At 38.4% G+C, this 22,295-nt stretch overlaps 1 pseudogene; it reads right to left on the reverse strand.

Moving 5' to 3' along the window:
- The window catches only part of LOC148555543 (uncharacterized), a 193,399-nt pseudogene that overhangs the window by 48,403 nt on the left and 122,701 nt on the right, over positions 1-22,295 (reverse strand).

The following is a 22,295-nucleotide window of genomic DNA, read 5'->3' on the forward strand; positions in this document are numbered from 1 at the left end:
CATTATTTAACCATATATTTTTATTCTTGTGTGTTTTCTTCACTATGATTTCAATCTTAGCTTTGTTCCATTCTATATGTCCAATATTTAGTGTATTTACATGCTTGCATATGATTGAGGCCATTATTTAATTTTAAATCACTTATCCCAAATAAGCCTACCCTTTAAATCACCATTGTCAGCCACTTTGAGCCTTTTTATCCCCATTTATTTTGTTTTATAACCACATTACTAGCCTTAAGCTGAAAAACAAAATAAAAATCCCAAGTTGAATCCTTGGTTAGCTTAAGATAGATATTGTGTATAATTTAAGTGTGGAGAATTTTATGGGAACATGGGATGATATGAAAAAAAAAGGGAATTAAATTGAATGAGTTATTTGAAAATTTGGGAAGCATGCTCATGTGAAATCAAAATAATTAAATTACCATGTGCATTAAAATATATATATATATTAAGTAATTAAATAAGGGGATATATAAAAAAAAGAAAACAAAAGAAAAGAAAATAAAGAAAAGAAAAAAAAATAATATTACCCCAAATGCAAAATAAAAAAAAATCAATGCACATAGGACAAAATTCAATAATAAGTTTGATACATGAGCATGTAATACAAAAGTGGGAAAAATTTGGGTAGCTAGGTAAAATATTTTAAAATTGTATAAAGTATTTATATGTTAGGTGAGATCTTAGACTAATCAAGGATTCACTTTATAAAGCTCACTTAGCCATATATATACCCTTACCCTTACCTTAGCCCCATTATAACCTTAAAAAGACCTCATGATGTTTGCATTGGTATGCTAAATATTTGTTGATTGGTTAGATGAAGAACAAAGTTTAGAAAGCATGACTAGAGAAGAGTAGAGTGATTAACCCTAGACACTTGAGAAACTAGATATACACTACTAGTGAGGGTTCAGTGCTTAATTCTATGTTCCCTGCTTTCATGAGCTATCTTCTTACAAGTTTACTTGTCTTTTATTGTATAATTTGAATTAGTGAAATCTAATTTATATTTGTCTTGGAGGACTTATTTACTCTTAACCAAGTAGGTAGAATCATTTTTGCATGTAGTTGCATTCATATAGATAGGTTGCATTGCATACACTCTATCATTCCTCTTCATCTTTATAGCTTCTCTTGAGCTTGGTATGAGGACATGCTATTATTTAAGTGTGGGGAGGTTGATAAACCACTATTTCATGATTTATCTTGTGCTCAATTGAGTGGTTTTTATTAACTCTTTACCCACTTATTCATACTATTTGCATGGTTTTACATTTCCCTTCCTAATTATGTGCTTTGATTGAAAACATGTTTTTTTGGACTTATATTTGCCAATATTAATCCTCTCTTATTACCATTAGATGCCTTGATATGTGTGTTAAGTGATTTCAAAGATTACAAGGCAGGAATGGCTCAGAGGATGGAAAGGAAGCATGCAAAAGTGGAAGGAATACAAGATGTTGGAGAAACTGCTAAGCTGTCCAACCTGACCTCTTCGCACTCAAATGGCTATAACCTTAGCTAAAGAGGTCCAAACGACACAGTTCCAGTTGTGTTGGAAAGCTAACGTCCGGGGATTCAATTTGATATATAATTTTCCATAGTTACCCCGACGCCAGGTGACGCGAACGCGTGAGTCACGCGGACGCGTGACCTGGCAGGAACGCAACCCGCGTGGACGACGCCTCCGCGTCACTTTTCCACGACCTGTACGTACCAGAATACGCTGGGGGCAATTTCTGAGCTATTTTTGACCCAGTTTGCGGCCCAGAAAACACAGATTAGAGGCTATAAAGTGGGGGAATGCATCCATTCATAATCATGCTCTCATAATTCACTTCTCATGATTTAGATTTAGTTTTGAGAGAGGTTCTCTCCTCTCTCTTAAGATTAGGATTAGGATTTAGGATTTTTATTATGTTTAAGCTATGATCTTTTCAACCACAGGTTCAATGTTCCCTTAGATTATTTTCTACTTTTATTTATTTTATTTTATTACTCCATTTGTTATTCACATCTCAATTGGCTTATGACTTTCATGTTAGGATTTTCTTGATCAATATTACTTGAGGTATTTCAGTTTAATATTGCTTTCTTTTATTTACATTATTGTTATTCCCATCTGAAGACATTTTTATTCCAGTAAATTTACTTTTTCCCCTTTTGGTCTTGGTTAAGAAAGCAGTAACTCAGGAGTTATCTTATCTCAACATAATTGATAACTGTTATCTTTGCTAATTGAATTGAGCTTCAATAATCCCAACCTTTTCTTAGGAAATAAATAGGATTCGAAGATCAAACTAATTAGTCCCTTGACTTTCCTCTACTTTATTAAAGGTTGACTAAGTGGAATTAAGATTCAACCTTCATTGTTATTGATAAGAATAACTAAGTCTGGACTTCCAATTTCTCATACCTTGCCAAAAGTTTGCTTTGCAGTTATTTATTTATTTTAATTGCCATTTAATTTACCCGCCATTAAGTTACTTGTTCCTCATTCTTGAAACCCCAATTCACAATCTCCATAACCAATAATAAGAACACACTTCCTTGCAGTTCCTTGAGAAGACGACCCGAGGTTTAAATACTCGGTTATCAATTTTAAGGGGTTTGTTACTTGTGACAACCAAAATGTTTGTACGAAGGGATTTCTGTCGGTTTAGAGACTATATCTACAACGCGAATGTTTTTATGAAATTCTTTACTGGCAAAAATTCTAACATCAGTGGGGAAAGGTAGGTTACCCGCTATCTGTACGTGTCCCATGGCAGCCTGGATGTATCGGGGCAGGTTGAAGGGTTGCTCTGTCAGGATGCACCAGATGAGGACAGCCATGTCTGCTGTGAAGGTTGACTCGTGAGTGCTCGAAAAGACGTAGTGGGACATAATTTGTGCCCACACGCGAGCCTCTAGGGTGAGTGACTGGGCTGAGATGCTCTTAGGTCGAGTCCTATGCTGTCCAAAGATCCACTTACTACTAGGTTGTCCTATGACACCAAGGACGCTATTCCAGTCGAACTGGTATGTCTGGCGCTTGAAAGAGGCCTTTTGATAGGCGTCCCATCCCTCTGGACTAGGTGGAAGATCCAATGCACTCTGTATGACGCTCTCGGAGACAGGAACTTGCTAATGACGAATGTAGACAGTCTGCAGAGTGGGCAAGTAGAAGTTGGAGTAGAATTCAACGACCCATGATAAGTTGGCCTCACGCGGCTGTCTCCTCAAAAATCTCCACTATCACCTCAATTAAGAACAGGTAGGCAATTCAAAATAATCCGATGCAAGAGGGTAAAAACATGCAAGTAACAGGCATGAGAAGCATAGCTCAAGCATCAAGTAATAAATGTGCCAAATAAAAGAGCATTTGTAATGATGACAATTGTGAATAATAATCCCAATTACATGTGGAATGCAAGTGTTTTGAAAAAGAGGCATTCAAGTAAAAGAGGAGTAAAACAAAATAGAGTTCAAGATGCCATAGGCTTTTTCACAAACACTTGGTGAGCAAGCTAAAGTAGGAATGAAAATAATATTATACAAATATATATGAGAGCCAAATTAAAATATCAATTGTCAAATCATTCCTCATAATACCCACAAGCTTTAGTATAGTACGGTAACACCCAAATAAAACTCCAATACCAACATAAGAATGCAAGAAAAAGAAAAGAAAAAGAAACCATGGACAATGAAACTAAAAGAAAAAATAGAGAAGAAAGAAACATAAATTAATGTAATAATGAAAGAGTAAAAGAGAAAGAAGAAAAGAAACCTGACGAAGAGGATAAAGAAGGGAAGAAGAAAGTAAGAGATATGAAGAGAGAATAAGGAAGAAGAAGGAAAGAAGAAATAAGAATGAGTGAAAAGAATTAGGATTGGGGAAGGAATAATTTGAAATCAGGCGCTGAGGTGGATTAATTGTGCGTCGCACGCGACGCATAAGCGTGGGAAGCGCAAATTTCAGAAGACGCGTACGCGTCAGGGATGCGTACGCGTGATAGAGGTTGTGCGAGTGGCGCGAGGGCAGCCCCGCGCGTGCACAACTCTCTGTTAGATATGCACGAGAGCCAAAAATGCACATGATGCGTGCGCGTCATCAACGCGCACACGTGGGAGGCCATTGTGGGAAAACGACGCGCACGCGTCAGGGACGCATACGCGTGATGGGGCTGGTGCCCCCAGCACAGTTCCAGCCTCACACTATCATAACTCTCTGGCCATACACCCTTTTACGCCGTTTTGCAGGGTCACACGTACGCGTGATGTAACGACCCAATTTCAATATGTCAAGATCATACCGAAAACTGAGCGCTACCAATTTGTCTTCCTAATTATTATTTATTATTTATCATATGAGCCTGATTCGTTGTTAAAAGCGTAGTTAATTTGTGAGGTGTATTTTTTTTTTTGAAAACCTTTGGATTAATAGACAGAATCATTTATAATCAATTCACAAATAATAACAGATAAAACAGTTATAAACAACCACACATAAATACATCACAAGTAGTTGACAACATTCGGTGATTCAGCCTTTATTAAAATATAGACTGTTAGTTAGAACACCCCTAGATATAGCTAAATAATATCTATATACATGTATATACATAAAACATCCTTGGTCCTGACCTGTTCAAGAGGTCCCTAAGCTGGCACCTAGGCTAGCCTAGACTCTATACTCACCTAGTCCCTCTAAACTACTAAAGCGAGGGAAAGTACGTTCTAGGTCTTCAAAACTCAAGTCAGGTGGAACGTCATCAAAAGATAGAACATCATCTGCTACTCCTCTGCACGATCAGACTTTTCCACAGGACGTCTCTCTGGTACCTCATGAAGTAGCCACACAATAGGAATCTCGTACACATGATTTAGGTTAAAGTGCACATACGAACGGGGTGCAGACGTTGGCTGGTCTCACAGTATATACATATAATCAGAGAACGATATTCACCCTAGACTCAGAAGACTATCTAGAGCAGAATCCTCTTCTTGTGAACGGTCATCCGCGAACTATAGTATGGTACTCTTACTTCCATCTGAAGGGGGAAGGGAGAAAGAAGGGGTAAGAACTGGGGAGTTCTTAGTAGGGTCGGGGTTATTAGTCACGTTTATTAATTCTATGTTGTTTAGCAGACTATTAGCAGAATACAAAGAAGCAGTAATTAGAAAACACAGATAAGTAGAGAAGATAGAGAAAACAAATAGCAGAACACAAACAGAAGAATACAGGAAAATAACACAAGCGCAGAGAATGGAATACAAACAAGGAAAGCATACATTCATACCACAATCATAACAAAGGAAATGCACAACCAAGTATGATGCATGTCTAGCCCTAGCGCAGGTAATGAGCTCATCTGTCGGTTTCTACCCGCTCCCGACGTAACCCGAAGCAGCTGAAACGGGTATGGTTTTCCAGTCAGCATAGGTACAGTTCTCACTAACCGACGTATGCGTCATATCCTCTGTAAGCAAACTCTACCTTACGGTGGCGGCATTCCATCCGTGTATGAAATCATATTCTCTGTAAGCAATCCTTGCCTTACAGGTGCGGCATTCTAGCCGTGTATGAATTAATATCCTCTGCAAGTGATCTCAGGTTATCAGTTGCAGGTACAGCTCTCAATAGATGTGTAACACTGGAAAACGTTCTGTGGTCGTACCACTATCTATCTGACTGCCTTCACGCAGCAGATCATTACATAATCATTCTCATTATCATCATTCTCATTATTCATCATCATTTTCACATTCTTATGCAGTACCTCTTTCTTTCTATGTTCAATCATACTGTACAAATTTTACAACTTTCACTTTTACAATATCCTGGCTCAAACCATTTCTCTTTATCATATTATTCTTTTCTCTTTGTATCTCTTTACTTTACTCTTGTTACTCTGTGCTCTGTGTTACTTTATTCTGCTCTGATTTCTCTATTTAACATGTGTATTTAAAGCTTATGTAAATTTCGGTATGAATAGTTAGCCTGTCCCAAGTATAGGTTCATTAAGTCTATACTGAAACAGTTTAACTTTTCATATAACACCTAACCCTAGTCGCAACTCAAGTACTAACTAAGTTGCCCTAGAACGTTCACTAGTCTCTGTCTGTTTTTCTGTCATTAAAATTTTACAGACTTTTTCTTTGGTTTTTATCTTTACTTTAACTTTTTATCTTTTCTTTATCTTTGCCTCACTATCATGTTATTACCACTCCCTAAGTGTTTTATGAAGGTAATTATGAGATTCTGCACTTAAAGTTGTCTTTCTAAAGCTTTTACAGAAAACTGCCTTTTTCACATTATTTTATTATTTTTATTAAAATATTATTTTTAATTAAATATTATTATTTAATATTTTATTATTATTTATTATTTTAATACTAAATTTTTGAAAATTAACTTACCTTTTACTTTTAACCTTTAAAATTCACTTTTTACCACCCGTAACTTTTAATATTTCTACTTTTACCACCCTAACTTCCAGAAATTACCATATAACCCCTTAAACACCAAAAATTTTACTTCCTTGCCCTTTCTAAGATCTAAAAGGTGTTCTTCAATGTTCTTCACCACACTCAAAGTGTTCTTCGTGTTCTTCGTATATTCTTCAAATTCTTTCTCTGTTTTTACCCGTTTTTCAGTCTTTTCAGCAACCGATTTTTACCAAAATTCAAAATAAATTTCCAGCCACTAAAACCCCATCTTTTCTACATGATTTTAACACAAATTGAACCTCAATTTAAGCTCTAGGGTTTCGTTTTCCAGCAGCCACAAGAACACACATTCATAGCTTGAATTTCATCAAATTTCATCAAATTTTCACCAAAATTTCAACAAGAATTACTCATACAAACAATCAATTTCAAGCACAGCCAAACCATATCATATTCACACAACTCAAACACAATCAATAAAGATTAAATTCGTCAATCCCTACCTGGTTTTGCTGCTCCTAATTCGGTTAAACTTTCAGGTGGTCCTTAAGCACTTTTTCCTCCTAAATCACATCAAGAACAACTTTAAATCCAAAAACTCTCAACTGACCAAATCTCACTCAGTATGTTAGGAAGAGATATCTCACCTTAGACTTGCCGTAAATTCACGTTTCTTGGCCCTCAAGTCAAGTTAAGCATGATTCCTAAGGAAGAACATCAAGAAAACACATGTTTTGCATGGTTTTCCTTGAAAACCGAATTGAAATGGGAGGGAGACAGCCATCTCACCTTATTTCCATCCTTGATAATTTACATGGTTATGTAGAGGAATAAGAGAGGATCATTTTGGTGAAATCAGAGTTTTGATTTGAGTTTTAGTTCAGAAGAAATCAAGCTTTGAAGATTAAGTGTTCATGAAAGTTTCTCTCTTTTCTCTCTTGTTATTTTCGGCCAAAATGATGAAATGAGATAGACTTGGAGGTCTTGGGGGTGTATGGTGAGTTGTGATTGGTTGGCTTGGAGGTGGATTAAAATAATATTAAAATATCTCTGGTGTACAACTACTAAAACTAGGTGTATCGGAACACTCGTAAAAACATCTCTAAAAATTATTTTCTGAGCTACTAGCATAAATGACACTAGTAACATATTTATTATGAGAATAGAACATGTATAATGAGGCCTTAGAATTGCTAAATTAATCAGAGAGTGCTGGTGCTAAGCTGCACCAGTAAACCGTAAACCCGGTTAAACCGATTTTCTGTTTTTAACAAAAACAGACCAGGTAACCTTATAATGTCATTCAAGAATTTTCTAATACTAATATAATGATAATATTATACTATTATCTCTCTCCTCTCATGAATAGAGTCTGGTTCGTCAAACAGAGACTATTTACGAAAATCAGAATCAAAACTGCCAACCGATACGGTTCAAAAACAAGGTTCTTCGTGATTGCATTATCGAGCTTGCTTCAGAGAAGGTTCTAACTTAAGGATGACATAATGATAATGAGGATTGAGATGCTTGATGATATAACAGAGGTGTTCCCTTTACTGATCTTCCGGAGAAATCCGTACTTTCAGAAAAGATCTCATGTACTCGAAAATCAGGGTTGTTACATTCTACCCTCCTAAAAGAAAATTTTGTCCTCAAAATTTCAATTACCTGAGAATAGATGCGGGTAATTAGCTTTCATATTATCTTCCAGTTCCCAAGTGTGCTCTTCTTTTCCTCTTTGTTCCCAAGCTACTTTGACTAAGCGAACAACTTTGCCTCTTAGCTGCTTATCACTTCTTTCTACAATCTGAACTGGTGATGCTTGATATGTCAAATCATTTCGTAACTGTACTGTCTCTGGTTGTAAAACGTGACTCTTGTCGGGAATATATTTCTTAAGTTGCGAGACATGAAGAACATCATGAAGGTTTGATAAATAAGGAGGAAGGGCTATTTGATAAGCTACTAGACCGACTCTTTTAAGTATTTGGAAATGTTCTATGTATCGTGGGTTAAGCTTTTTAGTCTTAAGGGCTCCACCTATTCAAGTAATCGAAGTTACTTCTAGAAAGACATGATTTCCCTCACTAAACTCTAATGGTCTACGTCTATTATCGGCATAGCTCTTTTGACGGCCTTGTGCTGTCTGGATCTTCCGACGAATCTCCTTTATCTTCTCAGTAGTTTCTTACACTAAGTTTGGACCTAAGACACTAGCTTCCCCATCGTCATTCCAACACAATGGTGTCCAACATCTTCTTTCGTAGAGAGCTTCGTATGGTGCCATCCCGATACTTTATTGGCAACTGTTATTGTAGACAAATTCGACCAACAGCAAATACTTATCCCAGCTACTTTGGTTGTCTATCATACATAATCGTAACATGTCTTCTAACATCTGGATTGTCTGCTCTGATTGTCCGTCTATCTGAGGATGGTATGGTATACTCGTGTGTAATTCTGTTTCCAACGCTTTCTGAAAAGCTCCCCAAAATCTAGTAGTAAACCTCAAAACTCGATCTGAGACAATTTACGAAGGTATCCCATGTAGTCGTACGATTTCTTGAATATATATTCGTTTTAGCCTTTCTAAAGTATAGTCAACTCGAATCGGAAGGAAGTGCGCTGACTTTGTCAACCTGTCCACAATTACCCAGATGGTATCGTGTCCTATTGAGGTCCTTGGCAATCCCATGACAAAATCCATAGTAATCTGCTCCCATTTCCATTGTGGTATTTCTAAGGGTTGCAGGGTTCCTAACGGCTTCTGATGTTCCACCTTCACCTTCTGGCAGGTTAAACATTTTGAGACATAATCAGCTACTTCTTTCTTTAAGCCCGGCCACCAGAACATTTGTTTCAAATCTCGATACATCTTTGTCACTCCAGGATGCATAGAAAATCTACTTTGGTGAGCTTCAGCAAGAATCTTTTGTTACAATTCTCCAGAGTTAGGCACACAAATTCTGTTCTTGTACCTTTATAGGCCACTACGATCCTGTCTCACAGCTTCTGGTTCTTCTGTGTTCATCCATCTCAGCATCGTCATCATTTCTGAGTCCTGTGCTTGTGCTTGCTGAATACTAATCTTAAAATCTGGTGTTATACGCAATTGGGCCAAACGGACTCCACTTGACGTCTCAGTCATAACCAACTTAAGGTCCTCAAATTCTGCGAGTAATTTTTCTTCCTGTATCATCATCCAAGAGATACTCAAATTCTTCCTGCTTAAAGCGTTTGCCACCACGTTTGCTTTCCCTGGGTGATAACTTAATTTGAAATCATAGTCCTTCAAAAATTCCATCCACCTTCGCTATCCAGAATTCACACTTTGATAGTTTATCATATAACTTCTGAGTCCTCAGTGTCTGCAATATAGCCCTTAGATGATCTTCATGCACTCTTTCTGTCTTCGAATAGATGAGAATATCGTCTATGAAAACTACTACAAACTGATCAAGGTACATACGGAAAATACGATTCATGTAATCCATAAAAATCGTAGGAGAATTAGTTAGTCCAAACGACATAACCGTATACTCATAGTGACCATAACGAGTTCTAAATATAGTCTTCGGTATATCTGATTCTTTCACTCGAATATAGTGATAGCTCGATCGCAAATCAATCTTTGAGAACACAGTTGCACCTTCCAACTGATCCATCAAATCATCTATCCATGGAAGTGGATACTTGTTCTTGATAGTGTCTTTATTTAGCTGTCGGTAATCTATGCAAAGTCTGATTCCACCGTCCTTCTTCTTTACTAGCAATACTGGAGCTCCCCAAGATGATGCACTAGGATGAATAAATTCCTTTCCAAGTAGCTCATCCAACTACTTCTTCAACTTTGCAAATTCCAGTGGTGACATCCGGCACGGTGCTATGGAAATCGGTCTGGTTCCAGGTACTAGTTTAATGCTGAATTCTATCTCTCACTAAGGAGGAAATTCAGGTATGTCGTCTGGGAAAACATCAGGAAATTATTTCACCACTCGGATTCGTTCTAAGCTTAGTTCACTGTCATTCGAGCTAGCCACTAACAGAACATACCCCTCATAATCCCTTCCGTCTAAGGTAACTCTTACAGAATTCAGATATAAGGCGTGGGACAGAAATGGCTTAGTACATAGACTATCAGATGGAATAACAGCAGTTCTTTTAAAATAATAAAGGAAAGCATGATACTTAGATAACCAATCTAATCCTAAAATAACTTCTAAACCACATAGAGGTAAATAGATTAGATCGTGTATAAAAGTCCTGTTCCTAATAGCGAATGGTACTTGCAGGCACACTAAACTGGTCAAAGTATTTTGGGATGCAGGTGTATGGACAGTCAAGTAAAAATTCAATTTAAAGAAATATAATCCTAACTCGTAAGCAATAGTTAGAGAAAAAAAGAATGCGATGCACCCGAATCATACAGTACAGCTAGAAATCGATTCTTGACATAACACTGACCTTAAATAAGGGCGTTCGATTGCACAACATCATCAATAGTGATAGCAAACACTCGTCCTTGTTGCTGGGTTCTAACTGAATTTTGAGTAAATCCCTTCGGACAATCCTTGGCAATATGTCCAAGTTCTCCACAAGCATAGCAGTTAGGTGATCCAAACTGGCAAGATCTGTTATCATGCTCTTTTCTGCATTGCTTACATGTAGTGTTTATGTAAGCTTCATGGGCTCGTTTACCATTGCCTTGCCTTACTTTACCTCTATTCTTACCCGTACGGCGAGTAGTAATGTTACCAACTTGTAGGTTCTTATGCTGTCGTATGCCACGCGCTTTAAAATGCACCCTTCTCCCAGCTGCCTGATGATTGCTAAGACGCCTTGGTGGAAATCCTTGGCGACTCACCTTGGCCACAGTCACTTTCTTAATACATTCTTCTACTAACTTGCTCTTGTTGACTAATTCAGCAAAATTACGTATCTCCAGCGGAACTATTGAACTCATCAGATTATCACGAAGGCCTCCTTCAAACTTCAAGCACTTCCATTCTTCAAAGTCAGCAGGATTCCCTTGAAAGATCTTAGAGAAACGACACAAGTCATCAAAATTACGAGCATACTCAACAACAGTCATATCCCCTTGCCTCAGCTGCATAAGCTCTATCTCTTTAGCATCACGCACTGCTCTTGGAAAATATTTCTTGTAGAATTCATCTTTAAAAATATCCCAAGGAATGTCACCTTCATTACGTTGTAGCAGTCACTGTATCCCCTGCCACCAGTACTCAGCTTCTCCCTCGAGCATATAAGTAGCAAATTCTGCGTGTTGTCCTTCTGGAACATGCTGCACTCTCAGTGATCGTTCAATACCTCGAAACCAGTTATCAGCGTCAGTCGCAACGAGTGTACCCTTGAACTTAGGCGGATTAACCTTCCGAAAGGTCGCAAGGGTCATAGGTCTTTCAGGATGCCCTAAGTTATTCTCATCATTCCCATTTCTCACTCCAAGACGTTCAACAGCCCTAGCCGCTGTTACCGCAGCTTCACGCACTACTTCAGCCGCGTTGTTCATGGTAGCCATAAACGTTTCCTGTTCCCTCTCGTAGTTAACATTAGGAATTCTTTCCCGTACGCCTCGTCTCCGTGAACCCATTGTAGTCCTGTTCACACCAAACAATCATTGTTAAGGTGATCAGTCTTAACACTTTAAGTCAAGTGTGAACATTCCCAAAATGAAAACACAGAAACAATCATGCAACATATATCACTGGGATATCCTATACGCATGAGACACACAACAGAGTATGCAATGAAGCATAGTCAGTCCACTCCCCAGGCTCTACTGGGAACGAACTGCTCTGATACCAAATTGTAACGACCCAATTTTCAATATGTCTAGATCATACTGAAAACTGAGCGCTACCAATTTGTCTTCCTAATTATTATCTATTATTTATCATATGAGCCTGATTCGTTGTAAAAAGCGTAGTTGATTTGCAAGGTGTATTTTTTTTTTTTGAAAACGTTTGGATTAATAGACAAAATCATTTATAATCAATTCACAAATAATAACAGATAAAACAGTTATAAACAACCACACATAAATACATCACAAGTAGATGACAACATTCGGTGATTCAGCCTTTATTAGAATATAGACTGTTAGTTAGAACACCCCTAGATATAGCTAAATAATATCTATATACATCTATATACATACAACATCCCAGGTCCTGACCTGTTCAAGAGGTCCCTAAGCTGGCACCTAGGCTAGCCTAGACTCTATACTCACCTAGTCCCTCTAAACTACTAAAGCGAGGGAAAGTACGTTCTAGGTCTTCAAAACTCAAGTCAGGTGGAACGTCATCAAAAGATAGAATATCATCTACTACTCCTCTGCACGATCAGACTTTTCCACAGGACGTCTCTCTGGTACCTCATGAAGTAGCCACACAATAGGAATCTCGTACACAGGATTTAGGTTAAAGTGCGCATACGAACGGGGTGCAGACGTTGGCTGGTCTCACAGTATATACATATAATCAGAGAACGATATTCACCCTAGACTCAGAAGACTATCTAGAGCAGAATCCTCTTCTTGCGAACAGTCATTAGCGAATTATGGTAAGCTACTCTTACTTCCATCTGAAGGGGGAAGGGAGAGAGAAGGGGTAAGAACTGGGGAGTTCTTAGTAGGGTCAGGGTTATTAGTTACGTTCATTAATTCTATGTTGTTTAGCAGACTATTAGCAGAATACAAAGAAGCAGTAATTAGAAAACACAGATAAGTAGAGAAGATAGAGAAAACAGATAGCAGAACACAAACTGAAGAATACAAGAAAATAACACAAGCGCAGAGAATGGAATACAAACAAGGAAAGCATACATTCATACCACAATCATAACAAAGGAAACGCGCAACCAAGTATGATGCATGTCTAGCCCTAGCGCAGGTAATGAGCTCATCTGTCGGTTTCTACCCGCTCCCGACGTAACCCGAAGCAGCTGAAACGGGTATGGTTTTCCAGTAAGCATAGGTACAGTTCTCACTAACCGACGTATGCGTCATATCCTCTATATGCAAACTCTGCCTTACAGGTGGCGGCATTCCAGCTGTGTATGAAATCATATTCTTTGTAAGCAATCCTTGCCTTACAGGTGCGGCATTCTAGCCGGGTATGAATTAATATCCTCTGCAAGTGATCCCAGGTTATCAGTTGCAGGTACAGCTCTCAATAGCTGTGTAACACTGGAAAACGTTCTGTGGTCGTACCACTATCTATCTGACTGCCTTCACGCAGCAGATCATTACATAATCATTCTCATTATCATCATTCATCATCATTCTCATTATTCATCATCATTTTCACATTCTTATGCAGTACCTCTTTCTTTCTCTGTTCAATCATACTGTACAAACTTTACATCGTTCAATTTTACAATATTCTGGCTCAAACCATTTCTCTTTATCATATTATTCTTTTCTCTTTGTATCTCTTTACTTTACTCTGGTTACTTTGTGCTCTGTGTTACTTTATTCTGCTCTGATTTCTCTGTTTAACATGTGTATTTAAAGCTTATGTAAATTTCGGTATGAATAGTTAGCCTGTCCCAGGTATAGGTTCATTAAGTCTATACTGAAATAGTTTAACTTTTCATATAACACCTAACCCTAGTCGCAACTCAAGTACTAACTAAGTTGCCCTAATTCGTTCACTAGTCTCTGTCTGTTTTTCTGTCATTAAAATTTTCCAGACTTTTTCTTTGGTTTTTATCTTTTCTTTAACTTTTTATCTGTTCTTTATCTTTGCCTCACTATCATGTTATTACCACTCCCTAAGTGTTTTATGAAGGTAATTTTGAGATTCTACACTTAAAGTTGTCTTTCTAAAGCTTTTACAGAAAACTGACTTTTCCGCATTATTTTGTTATTTTTATTAAAATATTATTTTTAATTAAATATTATTATTTAATATTTTATTATTATTTATTATTTTAATACTAAATTTTCGAAAATTAACTTACCTTTTACTTTTAACCTTTAAAATTCACTTTTTACCACCCGTAACTTTTAATATTTCTCTCTTTACCACCCTAACTTCCAGAAATTACCATATAACCCCTTAAACACCAAAACTTTTACTTCCTTGCCCTTTCTAAGATCTAAAAGTTGTTCTTCAATGTTCTTCACCACACTCAAAGTGTTCTTCGTGTTCTTCATATATTCTTCAAATTTTTTCTCTGTTTTTACCCGTTTTTCAGTCTTTTCAGCAACCGATTTTTACCAAAATTCAAAATAAATTTCCAGCCACTAAAACCCCATCTTTTCTACATAATTTTAACACAAATTGAACCTCAATTTAAGCTCTAGGGTTTCATTTTCTAGCAGCCACAAGAACACACATTCATAGCTTGAATTTCATCAAATTTCATCAAGTTTTCACCAAAATTTCAACAAGAATTACTCATACAAACAATCAATTTCAATAACATCCAAACCATATCATAATCACACAACTCAAACACAATCAATAAAGATTAAATTCGTCAATCCCTACCTGGTTTTGCTGCTCCTAATTCGGTTAAACTTTCAGGTGGTCCTTAAGCACTTTTTCCTCCTAAATCACATCAAGAACAACTTTAAATCCAAAAACTCTCAACTGACCAAATCTCACTCAGTATGTTAGGAAGAGATATCTCACCTTAGACTTGCCGTAAATTCACGTTTCTTGGCCCTCAAGTCAAGTTAAGCATGATTCCTAAGGAAGAACATCAAGAAAACACATGTTTTGCATGGTTTTCCTTGAAAACCGAATTGAAATGGGAGGGAGACAGCCATCTCACCTTATTTCCATCCTTGATAAGTTACATGTTTATGTAGAGGAATAAGAGAGGATCATTTTGGTGAAATCGGATTTTTGATTTGAGTTTTAGTTCAGAAGAAATCAAGCTTTGAAGATTAAGTGTTCATGAAAGTTTCTCTCTTTTCTCTCTTGTTATTTTCGGCCAAAATGATGAAATGAGACAGACTTGGAGGTCTTGGGGGTGTAAGGTGAGTTGTGATTGGTTGGCTTGGAGGTGGATTAAAATAATATTAAAATATCTCTGGTGTACAACTACTAAAACTAGGTGTATCGGAACACTCGTAAAAACATCTCTAAAAATTATTTTCTGAGCTACTAGAATAAATGACACTAGTAACATATTTATTTTGAGAATAGAACATGTATAATGAGGCCTTAGCATTACTAAATTCATCAGAGAGTGCTGGTGCTAAGCTGCACCAGTAAACCGTAAATCCGGTTAAACCGATTTTCTGTTTTTAACAAAAACAGACCAGGTAACCTTATAATGTCATTCAAGCATTTTCTAATAATAATATAATGATAATATTATACTATTATCTCTCTCCTCTCATGAATCGAGTCCGGTTCGTCAAACAGAGACTATTTACGAAAATCAGAATCAAAATTGCCAACCGATATGGTTCAAAAACAAGGTTCTTCGCGATTGCATTATCGAGCTTGCCTCAGAGGAGGTTCTAACTTAAGGATGACATAATGATAATGAGGATTGAGATTCTTGATGATATAACAGAGGTGTTCCCTTTACTGATCTTCCGGAGAAATCTGTACTTTCAGAAAAGATCTCATGTACTCGAAAATCAGGGTTGTTACACGTGAGGGACGCGTACGCGTGGACTGGTGAAAATGCAAGCAACAGGTACGCATGAGAGATGCGTACACGTGGACTTACTTGTGCGCAAGGCACGTCACCAGCACCACTCATGCCCAACTCTCTGTTCAATTTTTATTTTTTGCGCACACACATATGACGCATACGTGTCAGCGACGCTTGCGCGTTGTGTGCCCCCCTTTTTTTATGCAGAAAGTAAAATGCAGCAAGCAGATGAATATGCAGAAATTATGAATGACTACTGTGAAAATTGAAATAAAATAAACTAGGAATGAGAAGAAACGATCATACCATGGTGGGTTGTCTCCCACCTAGCACTTTGCTTTTACGTCCTTAAGTTGGACGGTCCATAAGCTTAATCTGCTTCTGTTGGTGGGTCCTCCAAGAGGAAGACCTCTAGCTCTTTATTTTTCTTCATCTTCTCACCATGATACAGCTTTAAGTGATGTTCATTGACCTTGATGAATTTGGAACTTGAAGGATGACTCAGGTGGAAGACTCCGTATGGCTCTGCCTTTTCTATCCTGTAGGGGCCTTCCCACCTTGATCTCAGCTTGCCTGGCATGAGTCTAAGTCTAGAGTTGTAAAGGAGAACTAGCTCCTGATGGAGTCCCTGAGGATGTGTACCGGTAAAGATTTTTCTCAATAAAATTGCGTTGCAAGTATAGCTCTACCAACAACAAGCCTCGGGTATCAAATTTAGAAGAGGAATTTGGTTGTCACAAGTTCAACCCCAATAGAAATAACCGAAGTATTCAAACCTCGGGTCGTCTCACAAGGAATGGGCAAATATGTGCTTCAATATTGGGTAGAAATACGGGGTTGTGAGTCCTGAGCAAGAATTTAAAGGAGGAATCTTAACAAGCAAGCAATATTATAATGCAAGAAACTAATTCAAATAACTAAGCAAGACATGAGCAATTCCGAACCAACAAGTAACATTCAATATGATTCTATTCTAACTAAACAAATAACTATAACTAAGACAAGTAATTAAGAAATTGAGTTTTCAAATGTGAATAATAAAAGCAACTCTTGGCTAGGCATGGGAATTGGGGTCACCATCCTTGTCTAACAACCATATCTTGACAATTATGAGGAACCAAACTCATTAAGTCTACTTCTATACTTGAAGTATGTCAAATGGTTTGGTCAAAATCAACCCATAAGTTCTAACCTCACTACTAATTGACTTAATAGAAGGTTAGCGTCAATGGTTATCAAATTGACCACTAAGGGCTCCCAAATCATCAAATTCATTAGACCCAATGACTCAAGTTTACCCAATTCCCTTAGCCTAGGCCAAGAGTGAAGAGAACTACTCCATAATCAAAGTAAACAATTCATCAAACACATGGTAAGCATTAACAAAAGACATGTTCCAAATAGCAATTAAATTGAAATCAACTAGTACCCACTAACAATTATCAACATACAATCATCCAAACAACACAATTAATCATAGAAATCATCAATGCAACATAAACAAGTCAAGATTCACAATATTCATGAAATGGGTATAAAATGACAATTGACAAGAATTCATAAAACTAACACAAGATCTAAGCAAAATTATACTAAGGAATTCAAATTGAACAATTAAAACTAGTAATTAACAAGATCCAATTCACAATTCAACAAGGGAAGATCAAATTAAAACTAGATCTAGAGAGGAACAAGGGTTTCTCTCTCTAGAAGAACAAAGAACCAAAAATTAGCTAAAATTGTGTCTTAGTGTAAAATGATTGATCCCTTCCCCCCCCCCTTTCCCTCTAGCATCCTTGGGTCTTTTCCATGCAAAAATAGCTTGAATTTGGGCCTGATGAGCCTCAGAAATCACCAGGCACGATTTCCTTTAATGAGGTCACGTGCAGCTTCCCACGCGTGCGCACCATGCGTGTGTGCGCGCCGATTGCTTTTGTGATACACGCGTGCGCGCCAAGTGCGCGTGCGCGTCGATAGGAATCTTCTGATCCGTGCGGATGCATTCAGTCTTACGCGCTGCTTCCAACCATCCTCATCCACGCGTGTGCGTGGAGTGCGCGTGCGCGTCAATGCTGCTTTTCCAAAATTCAAATCTTCATGTTCCTCCCTTTTGTGCATGCTTTCTTTCTCTCTTCTAGGCCATTCCAACCCTATAATTCCTGAAATCACTCAACAAATACATCACGGCATCGAATGACAGTAGAAGAGGATTAAAATATGGCAATTTTAAAGCAAAACAAGCATGTTTTTCATCATGGAGCAATATTAGGGAGTGAACACAAAATCATGCATTTCTTGTGAATAAGTGTGAGAAATATTTACAAAACCCCCCAAATTCTACACAATATAAACCACAAAATTGGGGTTTATCAGCTCCCCAGGCTGGAACTATCTTCTCTTGATCATGCATAGCCTTCACCTTCTCTTTGCATAGTCTGGAGTTGTCATATGCTTCGAGTCGAAGGGTCTCCAGTTCTGCTAGTTGCAGCTTCCTTTCAGCACCAGCCTTCTCAAATCCCATGTTGCATTCCCTCACAGCCCAGAAAGCTTTGTGTTCCACCTCCACTGGGAGGTGACAAGCCTTTTCGTATACTAGGTAGAAGGGGCTCATCCCAATGGGTGTCTTGTACGCTGTCCGATATGCCCAGAGCGCATCAACAAGTCTGGTGCTCCAGTCCTTCCTATGAGGCTTGACTATCTTCTCTAAAATGTGCTTTATTTCTCTTTTAGACACCTCTGCTTGTCCATTGGTCTGGGGGTGATAAGCTGTTGCTACCTTGTGAACAATCCCATTCTTCTTCAGTAGTCCTGCTAATCTCCTGTTACAAAATTGAGTGCCTTGATCACTCACGATTGCTCGTGGTGATCCAAAGCGACAGATAATATGGTTTCTAACAAAGGAGACAACAGTGTTAGCATCATCAGCACGGGTAGGAATTGCTTTCACCCATTTAGAAACATAATCTACATCTAACAATATGTATAAGAAACCGCTAGAGTTTGGGAATGGACCCATGAAGTCAATGCCCCAAACATAAAAAATTTCACAGAACAGCATAAGTTATTGGGGTATCTCATCTCTCTTGGATATATTACCAAATCTTTGGCATGGGGAACAAGATTTACAGAAAGCAGTAGCATCTTTAAAAAGAGTAGGGCACCAGAATCCACAATCTAAAATTTTTCTAGCTGTTCTTTGAGGGCCAAAATGTCCACCACTCTCAGATGAGTGGCAGGCCTCTAAAATGGACTGAAATTCTGATTGAGGCACACACCTTCTAATTATCTAATTAGCACCATACCTCCATAAATATGGGTCATCCCATATATAATATTTGGACTTGCTTTTCAACTTGTCCCTTTGATGCTTAGTAAAATTAGGAGGGAATGTATGACTGATTAGATAATTAGCTATAGGGGCATACCAAGGAACTACTTCAGATATTGCATGCAAGCTGTCAAATGGAAAAGCATCATTGATAGGAGTGGAGTCACCCCTAATGTGCTCAAGGCGACTCAAGTGGTCTGCCACTAAATTCTGGGAACCACTCCTATCCTTAATTTCGAAATCAAATTCTTGCAGCAGCAATATCCAACGTATTAGCCTTAGTTTGAACTCTTTTTCAGCTAATAAATATTTTAGAGCTGCATGGTCTGAGTACACTACCACCTTAGTACCAAGTAAATAGGCTCAAAATTTATCCAGAGCAAAAACGATAGCCAGAAGCTCTTTTCAGTGGTAGTGTAATTAGACTGAGCAGCGTCTAAGGTTTATGAATCATATGCAATTATGAAAGGGTCCTTATCTGCGCGCTGAGCCAGCGCCGCCCCTACTGCATGGTTGGAGGCACCACACATAATCTCAAAAGGCTGGCTCCAGTCTGGTCCTCTCACAATCAGAGCTTGAGTCAAGGCAATCTTCAGCTTATCAAATTCTTCCATGCAAGCCTCACTCAGCTCGAACTCAACATCCTTCTGCAGCAGTCTGGATAAAGGTACTGCTACCTTTCTGAAGTCCTTGATAAATCTCTGGTAGAAATCTACATAGCCAAGGAACGAACAGACTTCCCTCACGGAGGAGGGGTAAGCTAAAATAAAAATGACATTTACCTTTGCTGGATCAACTGAAATACCAGAATTAGAAATAACATGTCCTAGAACAATACCTTGTTTGACCATAGAATGACACTTTTCAAAATTTAAAACAAGGTTTGAACTAACACACCTGTCTAATACTCTAGATAAACTATCCAAGCAAAGGCTAAAGGAGTCACCGTACACACTAAAATCATCCATGAAAACTTCTATACAGTTCTCAAGAAAATCTGAGAAAATATTCATCATGCACCTTTGAAACGTCACCGGTGCATTACATAAGCCAAAAGGCATCCTCTTATATGCATACGTTATAAAGGGACATGTAAAAGTAGTTTTCTCCTAACTTTCAGGAGCTATATGAATTTGAAAATATCCTGTATAACCATCTAAGAAGCAGTAGTGTGATTTACCTGACAAATGATCCAGCATCTGATCAATGAATGGCAGGGGGTAGTGATCCTTGCGAGTGGCCTAGTTGAGGCGCCTGTAATCAATGCAAACCCTCCAGGCGTTCTGCACTCTAGTTGCTATGAGCTCTCCTTGCTCATTCTTCACTGTAGTGACTCCAGACTTCTTGGGTACCACTTATACTGGGCTGACCTATTCACTGTCTGAGATGGGGTAGATGATATCAGCTTCAAGTAGTCTGGTTACTTCCTTCTTTACAACTTCTAAGATGGTGGGGTTCAGCCGCCTTTGAGGTTGACGGACAGGTCTTGCTCCCTCTTCTAAAAATATCCGGTGTTCACAAACTTGAGGGTTGATGCCTACTATATCCACCAAGCTCCACCCAATAGCCTTCTTGTGCCTTCTCAGCACACTAAGCAGCTGCTCCTCTTGTTGGGGGTGAGTTCCCTTGCAATGATAACTGGGAGCTTTTGATTATCCTCAAGGTAAGTATACTTGAGGTGGGGTGGAAGGGGCTTTAACTCCAATTTCTTCTCATGGCTATGCACTTGATCATCTGAAGCTAATGATGGTGGCAAAGTGTCTGCATTGTGTTCAGAGGGTTTCCCCACACTTGTGTCTTGCTCCATGTGCAGCTCTTCTACTTCTTCTTGGTGAACTTCCACTACAGTTTCATCAATGATGTCGCACTAGAAGATGGAATGATCTTTCAGCGGGTGCTTCATAGCTTCATCCAGATTGAAGCTCACTGCTCGGCTGTCTATCTCAAAAGAACAAGTTCCTGAAAAGGCATCCAGCTTGAACTTTGAAGTCTTCAGGAATGGCCTTCCAAGCAGGATGGATGACGGTCTTCCTGAGTCATTAGGGGGCATCTCCAAGATATAGAAGTCAACGGAAAATGTGAGCCCCTTAATGTTCACCAGCACATCCTCAGCAATTCCAACCACTGTGATGATGCTTTTATCTCCTAAAACAAAACGAGCTGCCGACCTTTTTAAGGGAGGGAGCCTCAAAGCATCATATATAGACAATGCCATAATACTCACACACACTCCTAAATCACACATGCAGTCAGAAAATATTACACCCCCAATGGTACAGTTAACCATGCATGGACCTAGATCACTATATTTTTCAGGTATATCCCCCATTAAAGTAGATATGGACCTACCTAAGGGAATAGTTTCTAACTCATTAATCTTATCCTTATGCATGCACAAATCTTTTAGAAATTTTGCATATTTACGTACTTGCTGAATAGCATCAAAAAGGGGAATAGATACCTCAACCTTTTTGAAGATTTCTACCATTTTGGGATCGAGTTCCATCTGCCTTCTAGACTTCCTCGCAAGGTGCAAAAAGGGGATAGGAATGACATCTCCTGCAGCTTCTGCGTCCCTTGGTGCTCCATTCCTGGGGTGAGCTGCTTCTTCTTCAACCAAGTCTTGTACTACATCTTCTTCTTCAACATCCTCTACCTCCACAGCACTTTCAACTGGAGTGTCTTCTTTTAAGCTTGGCTCCTCATGACTCCTCTCTGGTAGTGTAGTCTCGGACCTCAAAGTAATGGCGTTGATTCCTCCTTTGGGGTTGGGTAAAGGCTGAGACGGAAGTGTACTGGAGTTTGCTGGTTGAGTGTTAGAGGTACTCGATGATCCCATCTAGGAGACAAGAGCTTGTATGGCAGAAGTTAGACCAGTAAATGT

This window comes from Arachis ipaensis, chromosome B6 (assembly GCF_059453495.1).
Source record: "Arachis ipaensis isolate K30076 ecotype BB chromosome B6, ASM5945349v1, whole genome shotgun sequence".
Taxonomy (NCBI): domain Eukaryota; kingdom Viridiplantae; phylum Streptophyta; class Magnoliopsida; order Fabales; family Fabaceae; genus Arachis; species Arachis ipaensis.